We start from the raw sequence: 12,437 nt of genomic DNA on the forward strand, positions 1-12,437 counted from the left end.
AGTTGAATTGTGCCCTGTTGGAGCAGAGGGAGGTCATGGAGGAACTTAGGGATGCTTACCTTGTATGGCGAAATGACAAATGTCTGTTCAAGTGCATCAGCGATTGGTGGGAATATGTTAAAGTCGAATTCCGTTGTTTCTTTCAGGCAAAAGGCAGACAACAGGCGTGTGCGAAGAAGTGGGACTTGAGGAAACTGCAGCGCGAGCTGCGGTCCCTGCAGGACCTGCTCCAGTGTGGCTGGGACGTCAGGGAAGAGCTGGAGGAGACCAAAAAGAGCTTGAAAAGGCACTTTGAGGAGGAATCCAAGCGAATCGTCTTTCGTTCCAAGGTGGAGAACCTGGAGAAGGGTGAGAAATGTAACTCTTTCTTTTTCAGGAAGCTCCATGCCGGCCACACGCCCCTGACTGAGCTACGAGATGAGACCGGACACATGAGGAGCGGCAAGGAGGAAGTGATGGGGGTCATCCACGACTTCTACAGCAACCTCTACGCCCCCAAGTCATCCGACCCCGAAGCCGCCGAGAGGTTCCTGTCAGGTGTCACTAACGTTGTTGATCCCGCAGGTGCGGCGGCTATGGACGATCCCTTGACGGTGGGGGAGCTGCTCTCTGCCGCTAAATCCTTTAAGCCCGGCAGGACCCCGGGCAGTGACGGTCTCCCGGCCGAGCTCTATGTAGCGCTGGGTGACCTGATCTGTCCGGACCTGTTGGAGGTGTACGAGGAGATGGTGGTGGGGGGCAGAATGCCTCCGTCGTTGAGGGAAGGGATGATCACGATCTTGTATAAGCGGAAGGGGGAGAGATGTGACCTGAAAAACTGGCGTCCCATCTCTCTCCTGAACGTGGACTACAAGATCCTCGCCAAGGTGCTGGCCAACAGGCTGAAACCTGTCATGGGGCAGATCGTCCATCCGGACCAGACCTGCAGCATTCCTGGCCGCAGGATTGCCGACAGCCTTGCCCTTGTGAGAGACACGGTCCATTACATCCAGGACCGCGGGGGCCGCGCCGCCCTGGTCAGCTTAGATCAGGAGAAGGCGTTCGACCGTGTCTCCCACGCATTCATGGACAGGGTTTTGCGCAGGCTGGGTCTGGGGAAGATGTTTTGCTCTTTTGTTAACGTTATGTATTTTGACATTTACAGCACGGTGTTGGTGAACGGCTGGAAGACTGACCCCTTTCCTATTCTTTCAGGGGTTAGACAAGGCTGCCCTCTTTCACCTCTCCTTTTTGTTTGTGTTATAGAGCTCTTCGCTGAGACTATCCGGCAGAATGGAGAGATCAGAGGGATCACCGCACCAGGACCAGATCGCCACGAGGTCAGGTGCTCGCTCTACATGGACGACGTGACCGTCTTCTGCGCTGACCAGCGTTCGGTGACTGCACTCGTCCAGACCTGCGAGGACTTCGGCAGAGCTTCGGGGGCAAAAGTCAACTGCGGGAAGTCGGAGGCCATGCTCTTCGGGGAGTGGCACCTGGCTTCTTCCGCCCCCTTCCCCTTTGCCGTTAAGCCGGACTTCATTCAAATTCTTGGAGTCTGGTTCGGGAAGGAAGGAGCGGCCCTTAAGTCTTGGCAAGACCGACTAGGAAGGATAAACTCGAAGATCGGACTGTGGAGCTCCAGAAAGCTCACGATGGAAGGCAAGGCACTTGTCCTGCGGAGTGAAGTTTTGCCTGTGCTCCAATATACCGCACAGGCCTGGCCTCCCCATACCACCGTTTGCAAGGCCATCACCCGGACAGTGTTTGGCTTCGTCTGGGGCAAAATGGACAGAGTCAAGAGGACCGTGATGTACAAGGAACCCCGCAAGGGTGGGAAGGGAATACCCGACATCCCCGCTCTGCTGAGGGCCTCCTTTGCATGTGTCACGGTGCAGCGGACTCTTGTAGAAAAGACTGGCTCAGCGGGCAGGTCCATGTCTCGCTTGCTTCTCATGCCCCTCTGGAGACAGCTGGGCTGGGACAAGTGGGACAGCTCCATCCCTTACAACTGGAGCACTCCCTGGTTCTATGGGGATGTTGTCCGGTTTGTGAGGGAGCACCAGCTGGAAGGACTGAAACCAGACCTATGGAAGCCAAAGACAATCCACAAGCTCATCCGAGCTAAGGACTCGACCGAGCTGGTTCCGGGACTCCCCGCAGCCACTGCAGAGACAGTTTGGAACAATGTGGCCTCAAAGCGGCTTACCAATGGACACAAGGACTTGTCGTGGATGGCCGTCATGGGAGGTCTCTCTCTCAGGTCATTCATGCATGCCCGCAACCTGTGCAAGACCCGGTACTGCCCCCGTTGCCCCTACGTGGAGGAAACATCTTTCCACGTGTTTTGGCAGTGCCCCTTTGCACAGGGTCTGTTGGACGCCCTAGAACAGGAACTCAGAGACTCAGTGCCCAGGAGCTGCCTATCGTACCATTCGGTGCTTTACGGCCTGTTCCCTGGGACCCACGACGTGGAGGCCATCCAGGAGGCCTGGCGCCTTATGAACTGTTTTAAGGACGCAGTGTGGCTTGCCAGGAACCGCCTCGTGATCAACAGGGAAAACATGTCCGTCCGGGACTGCCGCAGGTTCATCAAGAACCTGCTTAGAGACTATTCCATCTTGGACAGCTCGGCCGTTGATGAGGAAGAAGAGGAGTGAAGACCCCTCTCCTTCTCCCATGTCTCCCTGAAGATACAGCCCAACAGTTTGGCCCTGTGATCCGCCCCCTCCCTACCCCCACATAGTCGCCCACACCCCTACCCCGATCACAGATTGTATTATTTGGTTTTTGTTTGATCTCTTGTGCCTTTATATTGCAGGATTGAGCTGAATGTTAGAGTAGCATGGTGTGCGATGTATAGCTTAGGGAACCTTTGCTGTGTATTGTACTATCATGCTTTGTGTGACTGTAATTTATTGTACGACTTGTAATGACTGAACGGAAAATAAAGCTCTTTCAATCAAAAAAAAAAAATCTGTTCTTATCAGTTTAATATCTGATACGTCCCCTATCTGGGGACCATATATTAAATGGATTTTTGAGAACGGGGGCCGATTTCGAAGCTTGCTTCCGTCGCCCTATGCATTGACCCGATATGGCAGTATCTTCGGGTACAGTGCACCACCCCCTTACAGGGTTAAAAAGAAAGATTCCTACTTTCATTGCTACCTGCTTGCTGGCTAGCCAGCTAGCCAGCCCTGTGGGCCTTGCTGCTGCTGCAGCCAAAAAACAAAAGGTGGTGCTGCTGCTGCTTCTGCTGCTTCTGCTGCTTCTGCTTCTGCTTGTGTCTGGCCGCTGTTGGAGCGTCCAGGCACAGGACTTCTGCTGCTGCTGACTAAATGGCCTCCTTAATTGGATCATTTGAGTAGCCAGCACACCTGTGCAGGTAGGGCATGACATGATAGGCAGCTGCCTTGATAGCGGGTGGGTGCTGAATGTTCCTAATTGACAAAATAAGATTAATGCTTATGAAGAAATATAAAATCTCATCCCTTCCCCAATATCGCGCCACACCCCTACCCCTTAATTCCCTGGTTGAACTTGATGGACATATGTCTTTTTTCGACCGTACTAACTATGTAACTATGTAACATAACATGGGGGGGGGGGGGGTCTCCTGGCTGTTCACACAGGTGTGTCATTGCTGTACATTGACCATGCATTGCTTCTGTGGTATTGCAAAGGCAAAGACAAATGCTTCCAGCCATCCATTGCACTAATGGATTGGTCATCAGCTGGCTGTCTATGTCCCGCATCAATATAGACCAAAGTACAGAGGGTTAGGCTATGCTATTGTGCACCTACCTGATGCATCAGAAGGTGCGAGGCCCTTGCTAAATTCTGTGCACAGACTTTGAGATCTATACTTTAGACTGTATCTAAACCTGCTCCAACATGGACTGACATTCTGGCCTACTTTCAGCCGATGCGACTTGTCTGTCGCTGAACAGTCGCTTTTTATGTATTCAGCACCTATGTATAATGTTGTAAAAATGCTCTAGAAGCTAAAGTCGCAGAAATGTCACACATATTTGGCCTGCAACTTTCTGTGCGACAAATTCAGACAGGAAAAATCAGTATAAATCCTTAGAAAATTATCCCCCAGTGTCTCCATCTGCTGGCGGTATTGAATAAGCATTGCTGCACTGATGGGGTATGCATTAGACGAAAAAAAAGAAGAAAAAGAAGAATAATACGCCCAGAAAAGAGGCGAAAAGGAGAAAAACGTAAAAAAACGTGAAAAAAAAGTAAGAGGAAGAGAAGGGAAAAAAAGGTGGAAATGGGTTTAAAAGTGATTTCGGCGGAGAAATATATATATATATATATATATATATATATATATATATATATACGCGCACACACACACATATATATAAACGTATTCTCCGTTGAGATATTGCAGCCGCTGCTGTGTCCAGGCCCAGGAGCCTTAGCACTGTGCTGTGATGTCACTCAATACCACTGACATCACTAGGTGTAAACAACATCTCTCCTTTGCTGTGTATGTGACTATGGAGCTGTTTGGTGATGTCGTCTATTATGGCCTTCATAGAAGCAACAGGAGATTGTTGCATCCATCTAGAACCCTCAGAACTACAGTGCTATGATGTCACTCACTTCCACAGGCCTTGCAGAGTGTAAAAAACAACAACCCAGCTTTGTTGTGTATGTAACCATAGGGATTTGTGATGTCACCTAGAACCTTCACAGCAGCGACAGCTTTATGAGGAGCATCAGCACTGCTCTGCCTGAGCAGAACCATCACCGCCATAGGTTGTCAAATAACCCGGGTTTAACCCACACAGGTAAGTCCAATGGGGTGCAGGCATGTCCTCTATGCTTACAGCTTCCCGTGGGTGTTGGTTTGATACCGTTTGGGGACAGCCAAGGAGGCATCTGCAGGCAACAAAGGTAGGTGTGTGCTTGTGTGTGTGTTTCCTATGCAGATCCTAAGCCCAGTGTCACATGCAAGTAGGAGGAGTAAGAAGGGTTCCTGGCAAATCCGGGTTATGGATTGCATTTAAAAAGGCCCCGTGGGAGTGCAATGGGCCCCTGTCTTGCTGCTTAGCAATAATGGTATGGGTTTAGGTTCTGCTGTGTGTACTGGTGGTTGACTGCCCCCCAGCCCAGAGTGTGCATGGAAAATTGTCTGGCAGCCTCCCTGACAGCAAGCAGTGATAGTGCCCATGAAGGGCACCTTGTTGGGCCCGCCCCTTTCACGGTTATCGCTTCTCGGCCTTTTGGCTAAGATCAAGTGTAGTATCTGTTCTTATCAGTTTAATATTTAATACTTACCTGGCAGGGGAGATACCATGATCGCTACGGTCTGAAGAACTCCAAGCATTGTGGTAGAGATTTTGCGTAGTACGATTGCAGTACTTTTCGTTCTTATTAGAACCGCATTTCTCTAGAGCATACCACCTGAAGATCGTCTCCTGCCTGCCTCGGAACATCTGAAGAAGGAGAAGATCTTGAAGACTGCAGCTCCGGAAGAAGCCGACGAAGAACCTGGAAGAAGGGAATCGGCGGTGAATTCCGGAACAGCGGCGAAGAGGAAGGCGGCGCAGAATCTTTTCGAAGAAACTCGCTGCCCCTGGAGAAGGATTTGCATAGCTCCTCCCACCGAGACCGGATCTGCATAGCTCCTCCCACCCGGGAAAGAAGACTTTGCGAAGCCTCTCTCCACAAGCAAGCAAGGAAGCGGAAAAGAGCCTGCTGGAAGAAGCCATGGCCTCAACCAGCAAGTCCACCCAGGAGGCTGCAGGGCAAGGCCTGGAGGTCCAGCCCCAACCACAGCAAGCTTCAACCTCCACCACGGCAAGGCAGAAGGGCGGCAGAATTCCTAACCTGGAAGCTCCAACCCTGGAGCCCTGGATGAGGCAGACTGTTGCCTTGAAGCTCAAGCCCGTGGACGGAAGGGTGCCGGACATGTCCCACGATGTGTTCTGCAAGAAGATGCTGGCGGATCAAGGCTTCCCCACGGCTGACACCCTGGGAATAGCAACCTTCTTTTCGGGAATCTTCTACATCACCTTTGCAACCATTGGGACCTGTAGAAGATACTGGGAGGTGGTGAAAGCGGCGAGTCCCGAATCCCCTTTCTCTCGCTTTGTGGGCAACTGCCTTATTCAAAGAGAGGAGAGGCGGGTGACGGTCTCAATGCGGAACCCACACACCCCAGGCACGGACATCTCGACCTTCCTGAAGCGCTTCTGCACCGTGGTGAGGGAGCCCACCCGCATCCTGAACTCACTCGGATACTGGACCTGCAAGTGGTCTGTGGTCGTCAGACTCAACAAGAACCCTGCTTCTCCAGACGGACTACAGCACCTGCCAACGACATTTTCCTTGGGCAACTCCACAGGACTTATCTTCTACCCGGACATGCCGCAGACCTGCAGGAGATGTGGCAAGATGGGCCACGAGGGCAAGGACTGTACGGAGGATGCCTGCAGGTATTGCCGTGTGACAGGTCACACGACCAAGGACTGCCCCAAGAGCAAGACCTGCAACCTCTGCGGACTGGCAGCCCACAGCTACAAGGACTGCCCCCAGAGGGAGAGAACATGGGCATCTGTGGCAGCGAGAGCACCGAAGCCAGCCCCAGCTCCGGAGCCAACACCACGGATGGCCAAGCCGACCAAGGAGGGTAAGAAGGCGAAAGCCACCACCCCTGCCCCGTCCCGCCCCTCCCCTGCCCCTCCCGCCCCATCCCCTGCCCCTCCCGCCCCATCTCCTGCCCCATCCCGCCCCACCCCTGCCCCATCCCGTCCCACCCCTGCCCCATCCCGTCCCACCCCTGCCCCTCCTGCCCCATCCCGTCCCACCCCTGCCCCTCCTGCCCCATCCCGTCCCACCCCCGCCCCTCCTGCCCCATCCCGCCCCACCCCTGCCCCCCGTACCCCACCCCGGCCCACCCCTGCCCCCCGTACCCCACCCCGGCCCACCCCTGCCCCGTCCTCCCCTGCCCGGCCCACCCCTGCCCCGTCCTCCCCTGCCCGGCCCACCCCTGCCCCGTCCTCCCCTGCCCGGGCACTCTCTCCTGCCCCCCGCCCCACCCAGCCTCCTTTCTCTCCTGGCCCAGCAGCACCTAACCCCCCTCCAGCTGCTGGTGCCCGCCCTTCGGAGGACTTTCCTGTGCTTCCTCCCCCAGGTACCATACAGAGGAAGAGGAAAGGAAGGGACAACGTATCAGAAGAGTCCCACAAAAGAAAGATAATCGAGACCTGCGAGACCCCTCAAGCTTCAGATGAGGAGGAGGAGATGGAGCAGGTCTGCGAGAGCCTTGAGGCTTCAGAAGGAGAGGAGGTGATGGAGCAGGCCCAAGTGGAGCAGGTCCAAGCAGAGCCAGTCCAAGCTCAATCTATGGAGGAGCTGCTGCAGGACCCAGAGGTTAAGAAAATCCTGGACACCCCGTCCAACACGGTCTACGACGAGTTCTTGGAAGGGCGCTACGAGAAGCCACACGAGCCGACAGGCGCCAGAGAAGAGGACCCGTCCGACCAGACTGGTAACTAGTATCAGAACTAACCTCTCTTTTTATTCCCATGGCTGATCTCAACATCTTCTGCATTAATGTGAGGAGTATTAGAGCTTGGTTTAGATTTCAGACTGTTCTTACGTTCTTAGATTCCCAGAGGTGTGATGTTTACATGTTGCAGGAATGTGCTTTGTCTGCTTCTAGGTCTTACAACCATCTGGCCAGGCAGTGGCCTCACGGCCCTTCCTACTGGTCTGGTGGGGGCGACAATAGGTCTGCGGGGGTGGCCATCCTGATCAGGGGAGGTAACTTTGCACTTGATTCCGTCCGGGAGCTCGTCTGTGGCAGACTTCTTGTCGCGGACGGTTCCTGGGCGGGTGAGCCCGTGCGGCTCATCAGCGTGTATGCCTCCCCTGAGAGGGATGTCCGACTGGAGGTTCTCCAGGCCCTGCGGGCTGAACTCGCCACCACTAGAGCAGTAGTGTTGGGTGGTGACTTCAACTGCCCCATTGAGGTGGACGGGCGCAGTTCTGGCACATCCGCCAACCTGGACGTGACGTCTAAACTGCTGATTGAGATGGTGACGGAGGCATCCTTGCAGGACGTTGTCGGGGCCATCGGGAACGGCTCCGTAAACTATACGTGGAGCCGCCCCGATGGCTCGCTCCGTTCTCGGATAGACTTCATCTTCACTTCGAGAGCAGTCAGAAAGGTGTCGTACTCTATGGTCCCCTGCTTCTTCTCTGACCACAGGGCCATTCGATTCCGGGGGACTCTGGGCCATGGATTCCCACCTGGCCCGGGCTCCTGGAAGTTGAATTGTGCCCTGTTGGAGCAGAGGGAGGTCATGGAGGAACTTAGGGATGCTTACCTTGTATGGCGAAATGACAAATGTCTGTTCAAGTGCATCAGCGATTGGTGGGAATATGTTAAAGTCGAATTCCGTTGTTTCTTTCAGGCAAAAGGCAGACAACAGGCGTGTGCGAAGAAGTGGGACTTGAGGAAACTGCAGCGCGAGCTGCGGTCCCTGCAGGACCTGCTCCAGTGTGGCTGGGACGTCAGGGAAGAGCTGGAGGAGACCAAAAAGAGCTTGAAAAGGCACTTTGAGGAGGAATCCAAGCGAATCGTCTTTCGTTCCAAGGTGGAGAACCTGGAGAAGGGTGAGAAATGTAACTCTTTCTTTTTCAGGAAGCTCCATGCCGGCCACACGCCCCTGACTGAGCTACGAGATGAGACCGGACACATGAGGAGCGGCAAGGAGGAAGTGATGGGGGTCATCCACGACTTCTACAGCAACCTCTACGCCCCCAAGTCATCCGACCCCGAAGCCGCCGAGAGGTTCCTGTCAGGTGTCACTAACGTTGTTGATCCCGCAGGTGCGGCGGCTATGGACGATCCCTTGACGGTGGGGGAGCTGCTCTCTGCCGCTAAATCCTTTAAGCCCGGCAGGACCCCGGGCAGTGACGGTCTCCCGGCCGAGCTCTATGTAGCGCTGGGTGACCTGATCTGTCCGGACCTGTTGGAGGTGTACGAGGAGATGGTGGTGGGGGGCAGAATGCCTCCGTCGTTGAGGGAAGGGATGATCACGATCTTGTATAAGCGGAAGGGGGAGAGATGTGACCTGAAAAACTGGCGTCCCATCTCTCTCCTGAACGTGGACTACAAGATCCTCGCCAAGGTGCTGGCCAACAGGCTGAAACCTGTCATGGGGCAGATCGTCCATCCGGACCAGACCTGCAGCATTCCTGGCCGCAGGATTGCCGACAGCCTTGCCCTTGTGAGAGACACGGTCCATTACATCCAGGACCGCGGGGGCCGCGCCGCCCTGGTCAGCTTAGATCAGGAGAAGGCGTTCGACCGTGTCTCCCACGCATTCATGGACAGGGTTTTGCGCAGGCTGGGTCTGGGGAAGATGTTTTGCTCTTTTGTTAACGTTATGTATTTTGACATTTACAGCACGGTGTTGGTGAACGGCTGGAAGACTGACCCCTTTCCTATTCTTTCAGGGGTTAGACAAGGCTGCCCTCTTTCACCTCTCCTTTTTGTTTGTGTTATAGAGCTCTTCGCTGAGACTATCCGGCAGAATGGAGAGATCAGAGGGATCACCGCACCAGGACCAGATCGCCACGAGGTCAGGTGCTCGCTCTACATGGACGACGTGACCGTCTTCTGCGCTGACCAGCGTTCGGTGACTGCACTCGTCCAGACCTGCGAGGACTTCGGCAGAGCTTCGGGGGCAAAAGTCAACTGCGGGAAGTCGGAGGCCATGCTCTTCGGGGAGTGGCACCTGGCTTCTTCCGCCCCCTTCCCCTTTGCCGTTAAGCCGGACTTCATTCAAATTCTTGGAGTCTGGTTCGGGAAGGAAGGAGCGGCCCTTAAGTCTTGGCAAGACCGACTAGGAAGGATAAACTCGAAGATCGGACTGTGGAGCTCCAGAAAGCTCACGATGGAAGGCAAGGCACTTGTCCTGCGGAGTGAAGTTTTGCCTGTGCTCCAATATACCGCACAGGCCTGGCCTCCCCATACCACCGTTTGCAAGGCCATCACCCGGACAGTGTTTGGCTTCGTCTGGGGCAAAATGGACAGAGTCAAGAGGACCGTGATGTACAAGGAACCCCGCAAGGGTGGGAAGGGAATACCCGACATCCCCGCTCTGCTGAGGGCCTCCTTTGCATGTGTCACGGTGCAGCGGACTCTTGTAGAAAAGACTGGCTCAGCGGGCAGGTCCATGTCTCGCTTGCTTCTCATGCCCCTCTGGAGACAGCTGGGCTGGGACAAGTGGGACAGCTCCATCCCTTACAACTGGAGCACTCCCTGGTTCTATGGGGATGTTGTCCGGTTTGTGAGGGAGCACCAGCTGGAAGGACTGAAACCAGACCTATGGAAGCCAAAGACAATCCACAAGCTCATCCGAGCTAAGGACTCGACCGAGCTGGTTCCGGGACTCCCCGCAGCCACTGCAGAGACAGTTTGGAACAATGTGGCCTCAAAGCGGCTTACCAATGGACACAAGGACTTGTCGTGGATGGCCGTCATGGGAGGTCTCTCTCTCAGGTCATTCATGCATGCCCGCAACCTGTGCAAGACCCGGTACTGCCCCCGTTGCCCCTACGTGGAGGAAACATCTTTCCACGTGTTTTGGCAGTGCCCCTTTGCACAGGGTCTGTTGGACGCCCTAGAACAGGAACTCAGAGACTCAGTGCCCAGGAGCTGCCTATCGTACCATTCGGTGCTTTACGGCCTGTTCCCTGGGACCCACGACGTGGAGGCCATCCAGGAGGCCTGGCGCCTTATGAACTGTTTTAAGGACGCAGTGTGGCTTGCCAGGAACCGCCTCGTGATCAACAGGGAAAACATGTCCGTCCGGGACTGCCGCAGGTTCATCAAGAACCTGCTTAGAGACTATTCCATCTTGGACAGCTCGGCCGTTGATGAGGAAGAAGAGGAGTGAAGACCCCTCTCCTTCTCCCATGTCTCCCTGAAGATACAGCCCAACAGTTTGGCCCTGTGATCCGCCCCCTCCCTACCCCCACATAGTCGCCCACACCCCTACCCCGATCACAGATTGTATTATTTGGTTTTTGTTTGATCTCTTGTGCCTTTATATTGCAGGATTGAGCTGAATGTTAGAGTAGCATGGTGTGCGATGTATAGCTTAGGGAACCTTTGCTGTGTATTGTACTATCATGCTTTGTGTGACTGTAATTTATTGTACGACTTGTAATGACTGAACGGAAAATAAAGCTCTTTCAATCAAAAAAAAAAAATCTGTTCTTATCAGTTTAATATCTGATACGTCCCCTATCTGGGGACCATATATTAAATGGATTTTTGAGAACGGGGGCCGATTTCGAAGCTTGCTTCCGTCGCCCTATGCATTGACCCGATATGGCAGTATCTTCGGGTACAGTGCACCACCCCCTTACAGGGTTAAAAAGAAAGATTCCTACTTTCATTGCTACCTGTTTGCTGGCTAGCCAGCTAGCCAGCCCTGTGGGCCTTGCTGCTGCTGCAGCCAAAAAACAAAAGGTGGTGCTGCTGCTGCTTCTGCTGCTTCTGCTTCTGCTTGTGTCCGGCCGCTGTTGGAGCGTCCAGGCACAGGACTTCTGCTGCTGCTGACTAAATGGCCTCCTTAATTGGATCATTTGAGTAGCCAGCACACCTGTGCAGGTAGGGCATGACATGATAGGCAGCTGCCTTGATAGCGGGTGGGTGCTGAATGTTCCTAATTGACAAAATAAGATTAATGCTTATGAAGAAATATAAAATCTCATCCCTTCCCCAATATCGCGCCACACCCCTACCCCTTAATTCCCTGGTTGAACTTGATGGACATATGTCTTTTTTCGACCGTACTAACTATGTAACTATGTAACATAACATGGGGGGGGGGGGTCTCCTGGCTGTTCACACAGGTGTGTCATTGCTGTACATTGACCATGCATTGCTTCTGTGGTATTGCAAAGGCAAAGACAAATGCTTCCAGCCATCCATTGCACTAATGGATTGGTCATCAGCTGGCTGTCTATGTCCCGCATCAATATAGACCAAAGTACAGAGGGTTAGGCTATGCTATTGTGCACCTACCTGATGCATCAGAAGGTGCGAGGCCCTTGCTAAATTCTGTGCACAGACTTTGAGATCTATACTTTAGACTGTATCTAAACCTGCTCCAACATGGACTGACATTCTGGCCTACTTTCAGCCGATGCGACTTGTCTGTCGCTGAACAGTCGCTTTTTATGTATTCAGCACCTATGTATAATGTTGTAAAAATGCTCTAGAAGCTAAAGTCGCAGAAATGTCACACATATTTGGCCTGCAACTTTCTGTGCGACAAATTCAGACAGGAAAAATCAGTATAAATCCTTAGAAAATTATCCCCCAGTGTCTCCATCTGCTGGCGGTATTGAATAAGCATTGCTGCACTGATGGGGTATGCATTAGACGAAAAAAAAGAAGAAAAAGAAGAATA

At 53.5% G+C, this 12,437-nt stretch overlaps 3 pseudogenes; all 3 read left to right on the forward strand.

The window, feature by feature from the left end:
- The first annotated feature begins 2,928 nt into the window (after positions 1 to 2,928).
- On the forward strand, positions 2,929 to 3,108 carry LOC130311167 (U2 spliceosomal RNA; annotated as a pseudogene).
- A 2,098-nt stretch (positions 3,109 to 5,206) lies between these two features.
- Positions 5,207 to 5,385, forward strand: LOC130311191 (U2 spliceosomal RNA; annotated as a pseudogene).
- Positions 5,386 to 11,202: 5,817 nt separating this feature from the next.
- Positions 11,203 to 11,382, forward strand: LOC130311168 (U2 spliceosomal RNA; annotated as a pseudogene).
- The last annotated feature ends 1,055 nt before the right edge of the window (positions 11,383 to 12,437 follow it).

This window comes from Hyla sarda, unplaced genomic scaffold (assembly GCF_029499605.1).
Source record: "Hyla sarda isolate aHylSar1 unplaced genomic scaffold, aHylSar1.hap1 scaffold_162, whole genome shotgun sequence".
NCBI classification, from domain to species: domain Eukaryota; kingdom Metazoa; phylum Chordata; class Amphibia; order Anura; family Hylidae; genus Hyla; species Hyla sarda.